This window comes from Ranitomeya imitator, chromosome 4, assembly GCF_032444005.1.
Source record: "Ranitomeya imitator isolate aRanImi1 chromosome 4, aRanImi1.pri, whole genome shotgun sequence".
Lineage (NCBI taxonomy): Eukaryota > Metazoa > Chordata > Amphibia > Anura > Dendrobatidae > Ranitomeya > Ranitomeya imitator.
This window is the reverse complement of record NC_091285.1, coordinates 331,691,135-331,711,288: the sequence shown is the minus strand read 5'-3', so window position 1 is coordinate 331,711,288 and position 20,154 is coordinate 331,691,135. Positions and strand designations below refer to the sequence as shown.

At 47.2% G+C, this 20,154-nt stretch overlaps 1 protein-coding gene across 2 annotated transcripts in view; it reads left to right on the top strand.

Moving 5' to 3' along the window:
• Positions 1-6,204: 6,204 nt before the first annotated feature.
• TRABD (TraB domain containing) overlaps positions 6,205-20,154 on the top strand; it is a 64,389-nt gene continuing 50,439 nt past the window's right edge. The window contains exon 1 of one of the 2 annotated variants that reach the window (XM_069764942.1): positions 6,205-6,344. The gene's annotated coding sequence lies outside the window, so the exon portion shown is untranslated. The remainder of the gene's footprint in view (positions 6,345-20,154) is intronic. The other variant, XM_069764943.1, reaches the window with a different exon arrangement.

The following is a 20,154-nucleotide window of genomic DNA, read 5'->3' as shown; positions in this document are numbered from 1 at the left end:
TCTCGGCTGCCGGGGGTAGCCGAGACCCCAAAGAACATGATTCAGGTTTTTTTTTACCCACCCCGCATTTGCGATCGCCGGTAATTAACCGTTTACCGGCGATCGCAAAAAAAAAAAAAAGCGATCTCTTTTTAATTTCTCTGTCCTCCGATGTGATCACACATCGGAGGACAGAGAAAAGGGGTCCCAGGTGGCCCCCCAATACTTACCTATCGCCCCCGGTGCTCCTTATGGCTCCAGGTGGGCGCCGCCATCTTAAAAATGGCGGGCGCATGCGCAGTGCGCCCGCCGGCCGGCCCCGCGAGAATCTTTGGGGTCTCGGCTGCCGGGGGTAGCCAAGACCCCAAAGAGCATGATCGGGGTTGGTTTTACCGACCCCTGTTTTGCGATCGCCGGTAAATAACTGTTTACCGGCGACCGCAAAAAAAAAAAAAAAGTAAAGTGAAATAGGGGGATTCGGGGACCCTACAATACTCACCTGCGTCCCTGGATCCTCCTGCTGCTCCTCCTGGCCGCCGGCAAAAGAAAATGGCGGGCGCATGCGCAGTGCGCCCGCCATCTGTCTCCATCTGCTGGCCGGCAGGAGAACAGCAGTTGGGGCTAAAATTAGGGTTAGGGTTAGGGCTAGGGTTAGGGTTAGGGCTAGGGTTAGGGGTAGGGTTAGGGCTAGGGTTAGGGGTAGGGTTAGGGCTAGGGTTAGGGCTAGGGTTAGGGCTAGGGTTAGGGTTGGGGCTAAATTTAGGGTTAGGGTTGGGGCTAAATTTAGGGTTAGGGTTGGGGCTAAATTTAGGGTTAGGCTTCTATCACACTTACGTCGGTACGGGGCCGTCGCAATGCGTCGGCCCGACATACCGACGCACGTTGTGAAAATTGTGCACAACTTGGGCAGCGGCTGTAGTTTTTCAACGCATCCGCTGCCCAATCTATGTCCTGGGGAGGATGGGGCGGAGTTACGGCCACGCATGTGCGGTCAGAAATGGCGGATGCGACGTACAAAAAAACGTTTCATTGAACTTTTTTTGTGCCGACGGTCCACCAAAACACAACTGATCCAGTGCACGACGGACGCGACGTGTGCCCATCTGTCACGATCCGTCGGCAATACAAGTCTATGGGCAAAAAACGCATCCTGCGGGCACATTTGCAGGATCCGTTTCTTGTCCAAAACGACGGATTGCGACGGATGCCAAACGACGCAAGTGTGAAAGTAGCCTTAGGGCTAGGGTTAGGGTTGGGGCTAAAGTTAGGGCTAGGGTTGGGGCTAAAGTTAGGGTTAAAATTGGGATTAGGGTTAGGGTTTGGATTAGGGTTGGTATTAGGGTTAAGGTTGGCATTAGGGTTACGCTTGGGATTAGGGTTAGGTTTGGGATTAGGGTTAAGGTTAGGGTTGTGATTAGGGGTGTATTGGGATTAGGGTTGGGTTTGAGGTTAAAGTTGAGATTAGGATTAGGGGTGTGTTGGATTTAGGGTTTTGATTAGGGTTATGGTTAGGGTTGACATTAGGGTTGTTTTGGGGTAAGGGTTGTGATTATGGTTAGGGTTAGTGATTAGGATTATGGATCAGGTTGGGATTAGGGTTAGGGGTGTGTTGGGGTTAGGGTTGGAGCTAGAATTGGGGGGTTTCCACTGTTTAGTTACATCAGGGGGTCTCCAAACACGACAGCCAATTTTGCGCTCAAATAGTCAAATGGTGCTCCCTCCCTTCTGAGCTCTGCCGTGCGCCCAAACAGTGGGTTACCCCCACATATGGGGCATCAGCGTACTCGGGATAAATTGGACAACAACTTCTGGGGTCCAATTTCTCTTGTTACCCTTGTAAAAATAAAAACTTGGGGGCTACAAAATCTTTTTTGTGGAAAAATATATATATATATTTTTTTATGACTCTGCATTATAAATTTCTGTGAAGCACTTGGGCATTCAAAGTTCTCACCACACATCTATATAAGTTCCTTGGGGGGGGGTCTAGTTTCCAAAACGGGGTCACTTGTGGGGGGTTACTACTGTTTAGGTACATCAGGAGCTCTGCAAACGCAACATAACGCCCACAGACCATTCTATCTAAGTCTGCATTCCAAAATGGCGCTCCTTCCCTTCCGAGCTCTGCCGTGCGCCCAAACAGTGGTTTACCCCCACATATGGGGCATCAGCATACGCAGGATAAATTGGACAACAACTTTAGTGGTCCAATTTCTCCTGTTACCCTTGTGAAAATAAAAACTTGGGGGCTACAATATCTTTTTTGTGAAAAAAAAATATTTTTTATTTTCACGACTCTGCATTCTAAACTTCTGTGAAGCACTTGGGCATTCAAAGTTCTCACCACACATCTAGATAAGTTCCTTGGGGGGTCTAGTTTCCAAAATAGGGTCACTTGTGGGGGGTTACTACAGTATAGGTACATCAGGAGCTCTGCAATCGCAACATAATGCCCACAGACCATTCTATCAAAGTCTGCATTCCAAAAAGGCGCTCCTTCCCTTCTGAGCTCTGCCGTGCGCCCAAACAGTGGTTTACCCCCACATATGGCGCATCAGCGTACTCGGGATAAATTGGACAACAACTATTGCAGTCCAATTTCTCCTGTTACCTTTGTGAAAATAAAAACTTGGGGACTACAATATCTTTTTTGTGGAAAAAAAAAATATTTTTTATTTTCACGACTCTGCATTCTAAACTTCTGTGAAGCACTTGGGCATTCAAAGTTCTCACCACACATCTAGATAAGTTCCATGGGGGGTCTAGTTTCCAAAATGGGGTCACTTGTGGGGGATTTCTACTGTTTAGGTACATCAGGGGCTCTCCAAACGCGACATGGCGTCCGATCTCAATTCCAGCCAATTCTACATTGAAAAAGTAAAACGGCACTCTTTCTCTTCCAAGCTTTGCGGTGCGCCCAAACAGTGGTTTACCCCCACATATTGGGTATCGACGTACTCAGGAGAAATTGCACAACAACTTTAGTGGTCTAATTTCTCCTGTTACCCTTGTGAAAATAAAAATTTGTGGGCAAAAAATCATTTTTGTAGAAAAAAATGCGATTTTTTTTTTACGGCTCTACGTTATAAACTTCTGTGAAGCACATGGAGGTTCAAAGTGCTCACCACACATCTAGATAAGTTCCTTAAGGGGTCTAGTTTCCAAAATGGTGTCACTTGTGGGGGGTTTCCACTGTTTAGGCACATCATGGGCTCTCCAAACGCGACATGGTGTCCAATCTCAATTCCAGCCAATTCTACATTGAAAAAGTAAAACGGACCTCCTTCTCTTCCAAGCTCTGCGGTGCGCCCTAACAGTGGTTTACCCCACATATTGGGTATCAGCGTACTCAGGAGAAATTGCACAACAACTTTTGTGGTCTAATTTCTCCTGTTACCCTTGTGAAAATAAAAATTTGTGGGCAAAAAGATCATTTTTGTAGAAAAAATGTGATTTTTTTTTTCACGGCTCTACATTATAAACTTCTGTGAAGCACATGGGGGTTCAAAGTGCTCACCACACATCTAGATAAGTTCCTTAAGGGGTCTAGTTTCCAAAATGGGGTCACTTGTGGGGGGTTTCCACTGTTTAGGCACATCAGGGGCTCTCCAAACGCGACATGGCGTCCAATCTCAATTCCAGCCAATTCTACATTGAAAAAGTAAAACGGCGTTCTTTTACTTCCAAGCTCTGCGGTGCGCCCAAACAGTGGTTTACCCTCACATATGGGGTATCGACGTATTCAGGAGAAATCGCACAACAACTTTTGTGGTCTAATTTCTCCTGTTACCCTTGTGAAAATAAGAATTTGTGGGCGAAAATATCATTTTTGTGTAAACAAAAGCGATTTTTTATTTTCACGGCTCTACGTTATAAACTTCTGTGAAGCACTTGGGGGTTCAAAGTGCTCACCACACATCTAAATAAGTTCCTTAAGGGGTCTAGTTTCCAAAATGGTGTCACTTGTGGGGAGTTTCCACTGTTTAGGTACATCAGGGGCTCTCTAAACGTGACATGGCGTCCGATCTCAATTCCAGCCAATTCTGCATTGAAAAAGTCAAACGGCGCTCCTTCACTTCTAAGTTCTGCGGTGCGCCCAAAAAGTGGTTTACCCCCACATATGGGGTATTGGCGTATTCAGGAGAAATTGCATAACAAAATTTATGGTTACATTTCTGTTTTTACACTTGTGAAAATAAAAAAAATGATTCTGAATTAAGATGTTTGCAAAAAAAAGTTAAATGTTCATTTTTTCCTTCCACATTGTTTCAGTTCCTGTGAAGCACGTAAAGGGTTAATAAACTTCTTGAATGTGGTTTTGAGAACCTTGAGGTGTGTAGTTTTTAGAATGGTGTCACACTTGGGTATTTTCTATCATATAGACCCCTCAAAATGACTTCAAATGTGATGTGGTCCCTAAAAAAAAATGGTGTTGTAAAAATGAGAAATTGCTGGTGAACTTTTAACCCTTATAACTCCCTAACAAAAAAAATTTTGGTTTCCAAAATTGTGCTGATGTAAAGTAGACATGTGGGAAATGTTATTTATTACCTATTTTTCGTGACATATCTCTCTGATTTAAGGGCATAAAAATACAAAGTTTGAAAATTGCAAAATTTTAAAAATTTTCGCCATATTTCCGTTTTTTCATAAATAATCGCAAGTAATATCGAAGAAATGTTACCACTAACATGAAGTACAATATGTCACAAAAAAACAATCTCAGAATCAGCGGGATCCGTTGAAGCGTTCCAGAGTTATAACCTCATAAAGTGACAGTGGTCAGAATTGCAAAAATTGGCTCAGTCATTAAGTACCAAATTGGCTCTGTCACTAAGGGGTTAAAGGGACTCTGTCACCTGAATTTGGAGGGAACAATTTTCAGCCATAGGGGCGGGGTTTTCGGGTGTTTGATTCACCCTTTCCGTACCCACTGGCTGCATGCTGGCTGCAATATTGAAGTTCATTCTCTGTCCTCCGTAGTACACGCCTGCACAAGGAAATCTTGCCTTGCGCAGGCATGTACTACGGAGGACAGAGAATGAACTTCAATCCAATATTGCAGTCAGCGGGTAAGGAAAGGGTGAATCAAACACCCGCCCCTATGGCTGAAGATTGTTCCCTCCAAATTCAGGTGACAGAGTCCCTTTAAATGAAGAGACAGAAGGATTTGTGCACATTTAGTCTCACAGAAGATCTGTGGTTAGTTCTCCAAGATGTTTGGACAACCTCCATGCCGGGCGGGTTGCTTCAAGAACTAGGTGCAAGTGTACAGTAAAGATGCGGCCAGGGACCATGGCTGGAGGCTAGTCCGGCTCTGACCCTGGACAGTTCTTCACAGCAGCGCTGCTGATGATTGACAGGTCTTTCCCTTGCATTTACATAGTGAGAAATGTCAATCACTACTAGCAGCGCTGGGAAGAGCCGGCTGTGCCTAGACAGCGCAGACCACTGATCCCAGTGATTGGCTGCAGCGGTCACGTGCACTTTGGTCATGATGTCACCACTATTGCCCTTCGACAATCTTAGCAGCGCTGGACCTGGGGAGATTGTGTAACTGATACTTTTATATATAGTTATATCTCTCCATCTTTATGGGGAAAAACAATAACCCTTTCAATTCTGGCTATTAGTGAGGGGTCAGAAGGCCCCTAAAAAGTGGTGTAACACAACCCAGCGAGGAAGCGGCAGCGTAATGCAAGCATCAAATGACAGGTAGAGGGACATAGGGGAAGGGGCGACAGTGCACCACACCAGCCGCAGCCTTCCATCATAGCTCTGGCCATGAGAACCAGTCCAGGGTGTGTGCGCAGCGTCCTGACCGCACCATGTGCACGGGACACAATGGAGGAGTGCTGTGTGTGCTACGTCACCTTCCTGCAAGCTGCAGGGCTGCCCCCGCTGACTCCTGCTTCACGTGACTGATCACATGGTCATGACATCATCAAAGGTCCTTTAGCTACTAGTAGCCAGCATGAGCTGTCAGCCAGACAGTGGCGTCACCACACACGTGACCCTGCAATTCATTTCCCCGCCTATTTACTCTACTAGTCCAGCTCCTCTGCTGATTGGCTGTAAGTTCTGCTGACAGCACCGTCTCTAACTGGAGGCTCCCTACAGCTGAGGCTGCGCCGCAAGGCATGCTGGGTGTTGAAGTCCTGGCCAGTGGATAGATGCCTCAGAAGGATGAGGGCTTGTGTTGTGTAAGGACTACAGGCCCCAGGAAGCTGTGCAGCGCCGCTCCTGGCTCCCTCCGGAGAGATGACTAGTGCAGCATGTTGTGCCGTGCTTTAGCTCCAGCTGAGTGCCTGCCCGGGAATCCCAGAGAGTGAGCGGAGCGGAGCTCGGAGCCACCGCCTGATCCGGTGAGTCTTTCCTGTGTGTGCTTCCGTATGGCTCGCGGCGACAGTCACACCGGCGGCCACAGGTGTCGTGTCCTGCCGCCAGGGCGCAGGGGCAGTGTCCGGAGCTGAGGGAGTTCCTCTCATGCTGTCCGGCCACAGTAGTCACCTGGCTAGCTTCTGCCTCTCTGCTTTGCCACTTTTCCGCTTTTGGTCCAGAAGTGATGACTGGGGGGATGTATTCAGTGTAACCCCACGGTGCTGCAGACCTGACAGGGATCATTTATTCCTATCTAATAAACGGCGTGTTATATAGCAGCAGAGGCCGTGCCCCAGAAGAAGCTGTGATGGCGAAACCCAGGGTCACTTGTCTGCATACACAAAGTTTGTCTTCTAACTATCAACTGCAGCAAAGAGGTTTCAGCATGGCTAAATCCACCATAGGATGTTGTGAATGATTTTAATAGGCCATTTATTACCTGGAAGGCCCAATTAAATAGAATAAAGGCGAATCCAATATGAGATCAGACAGTGGGGCCGGAAACGCAGCCAACGCTCCTATAAGTCCTAGTGACCCGAGGCTTTTCTGTGGCCGAGTCACCCCGTGTGGTGGGCACAACTCTGAGCTGCCACAACAAACACTAGCAGAATGTCAGTGAATGAGTTAAAAAAACCCACTTTTTCTTGGCAGCATTAAATTGCAGATCTTGCGCCTGCTGCGATTCTTCCTGTCCGATCTGTTACAGCAGGCGTGGGAATTTTTTTCTGCCAAGGGCCATTTGGATATTTATACCATCCTTCGGGGGCTGCACAAAATGATCAACTTCAATATTATTTGGTCAAACATTGAATTAACTCACCCCTAAAGTGATGGCTGTGATGTTAGGTGGTGTGGGTGATGTTGCTAATCGCAACTGCTTTTCCAGGTTTGCGTCGGTCTGGAACACAGGCGACTCTTCGCAATAAGTTTTGTAAAGACCTCGCAGCAGTAAGTTGTATCGAACGCAGAGGTAGGTTACACTGCAGATCTTGGTGGGAAATGTATCACTGCTCATCTTACATTTATGGAACTCAAGCAGCGGGAGATCTGCACTATATACAGCAGTCTGCGTATCCTATATCACGGGAGACGCTGCGGTCTTCTACTGTAGCACACTCTGCCCACAAAGTATGCCCTGGCCCTGGTCAGCGTGAAGATGTAATCATTCGTTGCACGCACCACAATGTTCATTAGTGATACTTGCAGAATAAGAAGACCTTTAAAGGGCTGGCAGCCATCAAAATGAATCTGTCGGCCTGAGCACTGCAGTCCCCAGGAATCTGCCCGGGGTTCAGAGTAAAGAGTGTCTGTAAAAGATCCGCTGGCTGGAGGTTCCCCATCTCCGTTACAGCTTTCATCCATTGCAATGGAATACACAGCCACAGTAACACATACAGAAATTCTGGTGGATTTCCAGGCTAGATTAATAGCATACTTTTACGCCCAATGTATGAATTTGGCATAATACATTAAGGCCTCTTTCAGACGTCAGTGTTTCCGGTTTCAAGTGAATGGGTCTGTGCACATGTCAGTGTGTTTTCCACGGACCCTGTGTCCGTGGGCAAAACACGCTGACATGTCCATTGTTTAGCAGCAGTATGGGTGGAGAAACATCCTGCACACTGACACATGGATGACATCCGTGTGACACTTACCGGAGTCTGGGAAGCTGCGGTGCTGTTCGTGCTATTTCCCTGGCACTGGATGCTGACCGTTCACATCCAAGCTTTAGCAGACAGCTGTAAGGGGGCATGGATATTGTGCCCCCCCCATCCTAAAAATAGCAGCCTGCAGCTGCCCAGAAATGGAGCATATATTGGATGTGCCAATTCTGGTGCTTTGCTTGGCTCCTCCCACTTGTCCTGTAGCTGTGGCAATTGGGGTTCATATTTGTGTTGATGTCACCTTTGTACTATCCGATGACCACAAGCCCACGGCTTACTAATGGAGAGACGTCATTAAGACACCTGTCTATTACTAATCCTATGGTTGTATTGTAAATTAATACACCGCCAGAATAAAGTCTCTTATTTGAAGTAAAAGCAAAACACCCTTTTCCATTTTTATTTAAAAATAATAAACACAGTTATACTCGCCTAATTCCACTGAATCCCTCGTCTTTTGTAAACAAAAATAAAAAACAGCAATATCCCTCACCTATCCGTCATTCTGCTCCATGCCATATTCCAATATCTGGGGGATAATCCGTTTTCAATCTGGACGGTGCCAAGATGCGACTGTCCAGGCTGAGAACCACTGGTGACTGAGCTGCTGTGAGTGCAGCCTCAGTGACCAGCGGCGACTCATCAAGGATACTGCAGGTCACTGAGGCTGCATTCCCGGCTGGGACTCTGAAGTACAGTTGCTTTGGTGACATCACCGCTAGCACAGTGAGAAAGTCAGTGAGTTCACTGCAGTTCAACCTCAGTGATTTCACTGCCTGCTCTCAGTATCAGTGATACTTCAATCGCTGTCATTTTCATGTAATATGAACACTAAAGGTACCGTCACACTAGACGATATCGCTAGCGATCCGTGACGTTGCAGCGTCCTCGCTAGCGATATCGTCCAGTGTGACAGGCAGCAGCGATCAGGCCCCTGCTGTGCTGTCGCTGGTCGGGGAGGAAAGTCCAGAACTTTGTTTCGTCGCTGGACTCCCCGCAGACATCGCTGAATCGGTGTGTGTGACACCGATTCAGCGATGTCTTCGCTGGTAACCAGGGCAAACATCGGGTTACTAAGCGCAGGGCCGCGCTTAGTAACCCGATGTTTACCCTGGTTACCATCGTTAAAGTAAAAAAAACAACCGCTACATACTTACCTACCGCTGTCTGTCCCCGGCGCTGGACTTCTCTGCTCTGGCTGTGAGCACAGCGGCCAGAAAGCAGAGCGGTGACGTCACCGCTCTGCTTTCCGGCTGCTCGGCGCTCACAGCCAGAGCAGAGAAGTCCAGCGCCGGGGACAGACAGCGGTAGGTAAGTATGTAGCGTTTGTTTTTTTACTTTTAGGATGGTAACCAGGGTAAACATCGGTTTACTAAGCGCGGCCCTGCGCTTAGTAACCCGATGTTTACCTGGTTACCGGGGACCTCGGGATCGTTGGTCGCTGGAGAGCTGTCTGTATGACCGCTCTCCAGCGACCAAACAGCGACGCTGCAGCGATCCGGATCGTTGTCGGTATCGCTGCAGCGTCGCTTAGTGTGACGGTACCTTAAGTCATATGGTTTCAGAATGAGGAAGCTGCCTGTTGACCAGGAGGTCGCTGATCGCTTCCACAATTGTTAAAACAGCGCTTACCCTGTTAAAGTACTGCCGGGGGGAGGGGGGGGAGTGATAGAGAAAAGTACCAGACTGAGATGAGAGCTGCCACTTCTCTGTTTAAAGCCTTGGCAATACATTGAGGATGCGATTGCTTCCAGCAGCGCGGAGAGGGAGAAATAGCCAAGGGGCAGGCCGCAGCTCAGTATAGGACACCTAGTTGGTGAAACTGCTGGGGCTCTCTGGTAGAAAGTAATGGTGAATAATAAAAATGGTCACCATTGCTGGGAGCGATCAGTGAGGTGTCAGGTTGCACCCACAGCGCTCACAGTATTTATATTTGTACACATGCCTGGACCTATCCATTATAATTACAGGGATTGTACACTAATGACAAAAAGATAGGGATATTTGTCTTTCGGGTGACATTTATGGAGAATGTAATGAAGATGAAATTAGGCCTGTGGTGTTCATGCAGAGGCACAATCACTGGATTAAATTGTTGTGACTTGTCACTGTACCATTCAGAAAGTGTAGGGCAGTTTTGTATTGACTAGACACTCCTGCCCACACTCTAATACCACCACCAGCAAAGGCTCATCTGGTGACAACAGTGGCTGATGCATTGCACTGTCCTTAACGTCTCCAACATTGTTGGTGACCATAATTTTTGCTCTGTGTGAATCTACTTTCATCGGTGAATAGCAGTGAGGCCCACTGGTCTCTCATCTAGTGTAGATGCTCTCTGGCCTATGCAATATGATGACGTCTGTGCATGGTGGTGTGGTCAGGCAAACTTGCAGGTCGGCTAGCAGGCAGACCATGCTGATGTAAGCTGTTTCAAATGGTTTGACATGACATCTGGGTGCCTTTCACCTGCCGTAAATGTGCCTGGAGTTGTGTGGCATTCATAATCGAGTTCTGAAGGGCATTGTTCACAATGAAGTGGTCATCAGTGTGGGATGCGGCCAAAGAATGTCCACTCCTCTGCCTTTTTGTGGCACTTCCAGTCTTTTTGTTTCTCTTTTTCAACCTGCTGACACTGACACTCTAAGCTCAGTGGCCACTTCAATCTGAGAACATTCTGCTTGAAGCCTCGTAATAGTGAGGTAATGTTGATCAATTGTTAGGTGACATCTTGGTCTCATGATGACAAAATGTGAACAGCATAATGTGGAGGACTGTTTAAATACCAATTGTAATTGAGCCCTGAAATTTATTGGGTTGTTTGAGGATCAAACACCTGTGAATTTTGCCATTAAGCCCCTTGTTAGAGAACAGCGAGTTGTGCAAAAAGTACTGAAACATTAAACAGTTGGACATGTGCATTCAAAAGTTTAGAGACTGTCACATTATGTTCACCTGAAAAGGTTAGAGTGCATTTTAGGATCTTCATGAAATCTCACCCTCAGGCTATGTGCACACGATGCAGATTTTGCTGCGGATCCGCAGCAGTTTCCCATGAGTTTACAGTACAATGTAAACCTATGGGAAATGAAATCCGCAGTGCACATGCTGCAGAAAAAAACGTGCGGAAACACAGCGGATTATTTTCCGCAGCATGTCAATTCTTTGTGCGGAATCCGCAGCGGTTTTACACCTGCTCCAATAGAAAACTGCAGATGTAGAATCCGCAGTATAAACCGCAGCGGTTTTCCAATGTGGATTCATCAAATCCGCTGCGGAAAAATCCACAGAGGATCTTTCTACGTGTGCACATAGCCTAAAGCCAAATATCCATAAAGGTACCGTCACACATAACGATATCGTTAACGATATCGTTGCTTTTTGTGACGTAGCAACGATATCGTTAAGGAAATCGTTATGTGTGACAGCGACCAACGATCAGGCCCCTGCTGGGAGATCGTTGGTCGCTAGGGAAAGTCCAGAACTTTATTTCGTCGCTGGATCTCCCGCTGACATCACTGGATCGGCGTGTGTGACGCCGATCCAGCGATGTCTTCACTGGTAACCAGGGTAAATATCGGGTTACTAAGCGCAGGGCCGTGCTTAGTAACCCGATATTTACCCTGGTTACCAGCGTAAACGTTAAAAAAACCAAACACTACATACTTACATTCCGTGTCTGTCCCCGGCGCTGTGCTTTCCTGCACTGGCTGTGAGCGCCGGCCAGCCGGAAAGCAGAGCGGTGACGTCACCGCTCTGCTTTCCGGCTGACTGGCGCCGACAGTGCAGAGGAAAGCACAGCGCCGGGGACAGACACGGAAGGTAAGTATGTAGTGTTTGTTTTTTTTACGTTTACGCTGGTAACCAGGGTAAACATCAGGTTACTAAGCGCGGCCCTGCGCTTAGTAACCCGATGTTTACCCTGGTTACCAGTGGACTTCGGGATCGTTGGTCGCTGGAGAGCTGTCTGTGTGACAGCTCTCCAGCGACCAAACAGCGACGCTGCAGCGATCGACATCGTTGTCGGTATTGCTGCAGCGTCGCTAAGTGTGACGGTACCTTAACTTTTTGTGAGTAGGGTATGTTGCATAGTGGGCAGACTGTTAGGAAAGTTGCAGTGTTCTGCTTTAATGTTTACTTTGTGAGCCATTGCGATGCGTGTTAGAAATCTGCAACATGCCAATTCTTATTGCGGGTAGTCAGATCTTTCCAGGTAGAATTGCATTAGATGCAAAAAATCTGCAGGGTCTAAAATTTGTTTGCATTTCCACTGTATATACTCTAAATCAGTGGTTCTCAACCTTTCTAATGCCGTGACCCCGCAATACAGTTCCTCATGTTGCGGTGACCCCCAACCCAAAAAATAATTTTGGTGGCTACTTTAAAACTGTAATTTTATTAGTTATGATTCGGAATGTAAATATCTGATATGCATTATGTATTGTATTCTCATTGCTACAAATCAAACATAATAAATAATCACAAAAACAATTACCGTATATACTCGAGGAGGCTGCGGCACCGAAGATCAGCCGGACACACGTAATGCGATGTTATGGATTGTGGAGCGTCCCCCCCCCCCCCCCCTTAATTAGACATCCTTCCTTATTACAGGGATAATTCTCCATTTGTCACTTCTTTTAGGTTTCCTATAGCTGGGTCAGCAAGCTCCATCCCTCAGCTCCTGGGCACATGTTTCATAGAAAGCCTCCCTCCAGAGTCCACTCCAGATTCATCCAGTTCCCCCCTAGCCCACAGTCAGTGCATAAAAGTATAAAATAGGACATTCTGTTTTAAATGACCAGTTATTGAGCCACAAAAATAACTGGTAGGTTCCCAATGTCTGGGACTCGGAGTCTTACTTGTTACTCCGGAGGGGATGGGGGAGGTGTCTGTCCGGGGGCACACTGTAACACAGTGATGGCGGCGGATCACTGCTGGGTACCGAACGGCTCCTATATGGCGTGCTCTTCCGCAGCCCTTCAAGCCGATTACCGATGCCGGCAGCCGCGTTCTTCCTGCATCCCTGGATTCCGTTGCCAGATACGTGCCACAGATTCCGGATCTGTCCTGGCTGCACCAAACAAGAAGGGGGGACGTCGGAAGTTGGTATCTCCCTAGATCCGATGTGCGATCGATTCATTTTCCTGCGGGGATCCAAAAGCTATGCCGGGAGTAAAGCTAGCAGTCCAGGCATACGGGGGAAGGTGGATGGGGAGGTGAGAGAGGTGGCGACCCCTGTGTTTTGGTCGTTCGACCCCCCTCGGGGTCGCGACCCCCAGGTTGAGAACCGCTGCTCTAAATGTATGTAGTCCTCATATGACTGTATCTATATAGTATTACTTCGTGTTTTGGCCTTTATCAAAAAACATAGCAGCTTTATTTTAAATATGGCATGCCAAGAAGAGAGTGATAGCCGCTTGTTAAAAAAACAAAATCCACATGTGTTTGAAGGGAAAAAAAATATATAATTTAGCCACTGGGTGCATAAAATCTGCAACATCAAAAACGCTTCATGTATTCATCATGTGAACGTTTCCTTACAAGGTGCAACTTTGTTAGGAAGCGCATTGACTCTGTAGGTTTTATAACACCTTTTTATATTTTGCTTTATTGGAGATTGCTATAGGCTGAGTCAGAGCATAGCAGATCATTGGCACAAAATCTAACTATTTTTTTTTAATCCGTAGTTTTTCCCTTCCCCCATGACGGCACACCTGAGAGGATCCGCCCAGCCAGGACAGGAACCCCTACTGAAAATAAAAGGGCGGTACCTCTCGGTCGCTTCAGTTGGGTTTCCTGTCCTGACAGGGACCCTCGTGCTGAACACGGCGGTGATTCCACTTACCCAGGTCCCGTCCCGGCGTGGAAGAAACAGGCAGCGCCTGTGCGTCGGGTTCGGGAGTCTGGATGCGCCGTCCGCAGGTCCCCCGGGTCTCTGCGTCCGAGCGGGCGTTGTTGCAGCACGGTCGGATATCCTGGGTCCTTCCGTGGCTGCCACGCCGCCCTCCTTCCTCTGCCGGCATCCAGGTGCGGTGGCCGCTTCCGGGTCGCCCGTCTGACGTCACGCGCAAGGCACGCTGGGAATGGGCGTGCCCGTGTGACGTCGGGGGCGGGCGCCGGATCCAAGATGGCGGCGCCCATGAAGAAACGCCGGCCGGTGGAATAAGGTCTCCGGCGGCGCGGCAGAGGAGGGGTCACTATTGGGCACCGGAGGAGGCGGGGAGTGCAGTGGTCCCCCATAAAAGGGTGCCTGACCACAGAAGACGCGCTCATGTCCATAAACTTCAATATGGAAGTAGGACAACAGGAGCAGCAGCCGCCGCCATCACAGCAGCAGCGCCAGGAGCTCTCATCAGATGCTTTGCTGAGCCACCAGCACAGGAGCAGTCACTCAAGTGGTAGAAGTGGCAGCCGTCCTGTTCGGCAAGATTCTTCAGCGTCCAGGAAGGACACTACACGTGCATCTGTCCAGCCTCCAAAATCGGTACCCTTGACTGTCGGCGGTGGTGAGTGATCTACGTGAATGTCGACCTTATGGTAACAGGGTCCATTTTTTCTGTTTGATCACTAGGGGTCGAGGAAATCTAGCGGCAAAACAAAGAACCGTGAATGTGCCCTTTGTAAAGTTCCGCTTGCAGTTCAGTGGCAGAAAGACCTCTGCGCTGACTGCATTAATAGAACTATTCAGGAAGAGACCCCTAATTTTGCCTCTAGCCTTAAAACCATAATTCAGGCAGAGATAAAAGACTCCCTAAAACTGGCCCTCAAAAAAGCGGGGAGGAAAAGCCGTAAGGTGCCTACGGATTCGGAGGCCTCTCAGAAATCATTCCAGTCTCCCTCTACCTCTTCCGCCTCTATCCAGTCCTCAGATTCCTCCTCAGATAGTGATACGGGGGGGCGTCCATGTTTCCCGACTGAGGATGTAGAAATATTAGTTAAAGCGGTCAGGACTGCTATGGGTCTTAAAGAGGAAAAGACGCCTAGATCAATTGAGGATGTCATGTTTAGCGGTCTGAAGAGAAAAGAAAACGAACATTTCCGGTCAATGCAAAAATCAAAGCATTGATCGAAAAAGAATGGAAGAAACCCGAAAAAATGGGTACCCTACCTTCTTCATCAAAAAGGAGATATCCCTTTGAAGAAAAAGATTCTGAATCCTGGGAAAAAATCCCTAAGATTGACGGTGCGGTAGCCAAATCTTTGAAAAAGTCATCCCTTCCGTTGGAAGATTCAGGGGTCCTAAAAGATCCACTAGACAAGAAAGCGGATGGCTTCTTGAAACACATCTGGGAAGCCGCGGCAGGGGGCTTGAAACCAGCTATAGCTGGAACGTGTACAGCTCGCGCCCTTATGGTCTGGTTACAGCAAATTGAAGACCAGCTAAGAAATAAAGTTCCTAGGAATGATATTCTGGCAAACATATCCCTAGTTCAAGGGGCAGCAGCCTTCTTGGCAGATTCTTCCGTGGATTCTGCGAAATTAACGGCTAGGGCAGCTGGCCTGTCCAACGCGGCCAGGAGGGCCTTATGGCTTAAAGGGTGTCCGGGAGATTTGCCATCAAAACATAAGCTTTGCTCCATCCCATGTGACGGTCAACTCCTCTTTGGGAAGAAGTTAGAAGAGATATTGGAACAGGCAGGAGACAAAAAGAAAGCCTTTCCAACCTTCCCTAAAGATCCTAAAAAACCTTTTTTTCGGAGGAGATTTAACAGAGGCCGACCTCCGGGAGATAGGAGAAATTGGGATTTCAAAGATAAAAGGAGAACGGGCTATATGTTCAAAGGGCCCTCTACCTCAGCAAAAAAGTCCCCCCAATGACATTACATCAGAGGTTGGAGGAAGACTCTCCCTCTTCTATCCAGCCTGGATAAACATCGCCCCGAGCACCTGGGTTCTGAATATTATAAAAGACGGCCTAAAAATAAAATTTATCCGTCCACCCAGTCACAATTTTATAATGACTCCTCGGAGGAAAGTCCAGCAGGAACAGTTAGTTCTAGAAACAGAAGTCCTTGGTCTAATTCAAAAAAATGTTTTGCAAGAAGTCCCGGTTCAGGAAGTAGGAAGGGGGTTTTACTCCCCCCTCTTTCTGATACAAAAACCCGATGGCTCTTGGAGAACCATAATCAACCTAAGAAAACTCAACCACTCGATAGACAACCACTCCTTCAAGATGGAGTCCATCAATACAACTACAAAGCTTCTGTTCCCTCACTGCTTCATGGCAGTAATAGACTTGAAGGACGCATATTATCATGTTCCAATACATCGCGGATACTGGAGATACTTGAGAGTGGCACTCTACATACAAGACCAAGTGAAACATTACCAATATACAGCCCTTCCATTCGGCCTATCCACAGCTCCCAGGGTTTTTACCAAGGTGATGGCAGAGGTAATGTCATGCCTCCGTTCCCGAAATGTCGTCATCGTCCCATACTTAGACGATTTTCTGGTGATAGGGAAGACAGAGGCCGATTGCTCCCATCAGATAACGGTTGTGATAGCAACTCTAATAGAGCTGGGTTGGATGATAAATGTTCCCAAATCGAAGTTGGTCCCAGTGAAGATACAGTCCTTCCTAGGTTTAATACTAGATTCAGAACGTCAACTCTGCCTCCTTCCGGAGAACAAAGTAGCCAAACTAATCAACTTGACCACTGCAGCAATACACCAACCCAAGATGACCCTGAGAAAAGCAATGTCCCTACTAGGCTCGTTAACATCTTGCATTCCGGCTGTAGGGTGGGCACAATTCCACCTGAGACAACTACAGTGGGAAGTTCTGTCAGCTCAAAGACTGTTAAAAGGGCGTTTGGAAGGAAATCTATGTCTTCATCAGGATGTAAGAGATTCCTTAGTTTGGTGGACCATAAAGGAACATCTCACTATGGGAGTCCAGTGGCAGAAACCGGTCGACGACGTCATCACGACCGATGCAAGCGGGTCAGGTTGGGGAGCTCACTTGAGATCCCATTCAGTTCAAGGAACTTGGTCCTCCCAAGAAAGGAGCTCTGGCTCAAACGTGAAAGAACTATGGGCAGTAGAAAAATCCTTGAAACATTTTTTTCCCCTACTCCAGGGGCGCCATGCTCGAATCATGACGGACAATCGAACAGTAGTGGCCTACATCAATCACCAGGGGGGGACGAGGTCTTGGAACCTTATGAAGGTGTCAAACTTACTATTCCATTGGGCAGAAAAACACCTATCTTCCCTAACAGCACTACACATAAGAGGTGTAGAAAACTCACGAGCAGATTTTCTGAGTCGCAGAATTCTGAGACAAGGGGAATGGTCCCTGAATCTCGGGGTATTCCAACAAATAATACAGACCTGGGGTACACCAGAGATAGACTTATTTGCTACCTCACACAACAAGAAAGTGAAAAAATTCTGCTCACTGAACCCAAAGGAACATCCTTTCGCGGTAGATGCTCTACTAATACCGTGGAAATTCTCTCTGGCTTACGCATTTCCCCCGATAGTGTTGATTCCAGCAGTAGTCCGGAAAATCAGGGAAGACCGAGCGAAAATAATACTCATAGCTCCATTCTGGCCAAGAAGACCTTGGTTCTCCCTTCTAAGGCAGATGTCGTTAACAGACCCATGGATTCTGCCAGATGTACCGGACCTGTTAACCCAGGGACCAGTGACCCACTCTCAGGTGAAGGGCTTCCATCTGGCAGCCTGGAATTTGAGAGGGCACTACTAAGTCACGTCTAACAACTAGAAAAAAACCCCCATTAAAAGATATATACTTTATTAAATAACCAAAAAGTAGAAAACATGGGTATAAAACCCACAAAAAAGTCCCTATCGAATATATACAGTCCTAAGAAAAGAGGACAAAAATCCCCCACAGATAACCTGAACGCACACTGGTAGAATAAAGATAGACTGAATAATGCGATCTGTGATATATCTAAAGCATCTGTAAGGGTGACTGATATAGGTGCAGCATATCCCTTACGGCTACACAGATAAACATAAATACCTATACGCTGATCCTGCCTAGATGCGGAGGTTGGCACCCTAAGAAATATCGAGAAAGGCGCCCCCGCTCGTGCGATGACTCTCCCTGATCTCCTATCAACTCCCTATAAGGGATAGGAATAGAAACAGAAGGCCAGGTGGCTGTAATTAACTTGTATAGATATGTGATCCCCCACATACAACTCCCCCCCTCCAATGTGATGTGAGGTAAAGGGATAGAATCTATACATACATAAAGCACACGTACCATGTAAACCGAACCTACCAGTGCTAGTTACACATAAAACATAGCATATGCTACAATACCGGATATACATACACATATCAGGACTGATGGAAATAATACATATAAACCAAATATATACAAAGGAGCCGCGCTACCACATACATCCAGATATAAACAACACCTAGATATTTTTAAACAGTGTGAACTCCACAATTGATGTATAACACAGCAATGAAACAGATTTTAGATATACTCATCTGCTGCACTCAGAAGTTCACAACTGAGGATTAGTTCCGATGTAGTGGTCAGACAAATGATAACCGCGCAGATGACATCTCCACACCACCTCTCGACGCGTTTCCCCCAAGCCAAATTGGGTTCATCAGGAGAGACCAGATATATGCATGGCAGAGATAAAAAGATAGGGCTGCACTACTAAGTCGCCAAGGATTCTCTCCGGGCTTAATCTCCACCTTGTTAAAAAGCCGAAAGCCTATAACATCCAGAATCTACGGTAGGACCTGGAAGAAATTTTTAAACTTCTTGGGTGAACCGTTAGGGGATGTAGCTCCAGTGGGTCCCATCCTAGAATTTCTACAAACAGGTTTGCAATTAGGATTAGCAACTAGCACCCTTAAGGTACAAGTTTCAGCCTTAGGGGCCCTATATAATTGCAACCTAGAATCTAATAGGTGGGTTTCACGATTTATAAAATCCTGTGGCAGGTCTAGACCGGTTATTATCCCCAAAATTCCCCCTTGGGATCTAAATCTAGTATTGGAGGCTTTAACCAAAAATCCTTTTGAGCCCTTGCAGGACATACCACCTAAATTATTCACCCTGAAAACAGTCCTACTAGTAGCCCTAACATCGGCCCGTAGGGTAGGTGATTTACAAGCTCTATTGATATGCCCTCCTTACACTCAGATTCTTGATGACAGGATAATCCTAAGACCAGATCCAGCGTATCTCCCCAAAGTAGTCCAAAAATTTCATAGGAGTCAGGAGATTACGTTACCTTCATTCTGTAGTAATCCTAAAAATCCGGGGGAACAAAGGTTCCATATGTTAGATGTGAGGAGATCCATGTTACAATACATGACCATGACTAGTCAGTGGAGGAAAGATCAAACCCTATTTGTAGCCTTTCAGGGTAATAAAAAGGGATGTGGGGTAGCTAAAAGTACCATTGCTAGATGGATCAGGGAGGCCATTAGTCTATCCTATTCTGCAAGTGGCACTCCGGTTCCTGACGGCATCAAGGCTCACTCCACCAGAGCTATGGCTACCTCCTGGGCAGAGAAGGCTGAGGTATCAATTGACCAAATTTGCAAGGCCGCTACCTGGTCCTCACCCTCGACTTTTTTCAAACACTACCGGCTAGACCTTTCCTCCTCTGCTGACCTAACCTTTGGTAGAAGGGTGCTTCAAGCGGTGGTCCCTCCCTAAGGTTTTTTCTTTCTACAAAAGTCTCTCAGGTGTGCCGTCATGGGGGAAGGGAAAACACCAAGGTTACTTACGGGTAGCCGGTTTTTCCGGAGCCCATGACGGCACCCGTATATTCCCCCCCCTTTTATCACCTTTTCGGTGTGCACTATTGTTTTGGGTGCTTTTAGTTATTATAATGTGGTGTTGGATTGCCATGTGTACTAACCAGGGGGGCCTCTCATGCTCTGAAAACCTACTGAAGCGACCGAGAGGTACCGCCCTTTTATTTTCAGTAGGGGTTCCTGTCCTGGCTGGGCGGATCCTCTCAGGTGTGCCGTCATGGGCTCCGGAAAAACCAGCTGCCCGTAAGTAACCTTGGTGTTTTGTGCCTAACGCTCTCATTTTATAGAATTGGAAAGGTGGATCTTTAGCAGAAAAGAACTGAGTTCTTAGACGTCCGTTTAGGCTACGTTCACA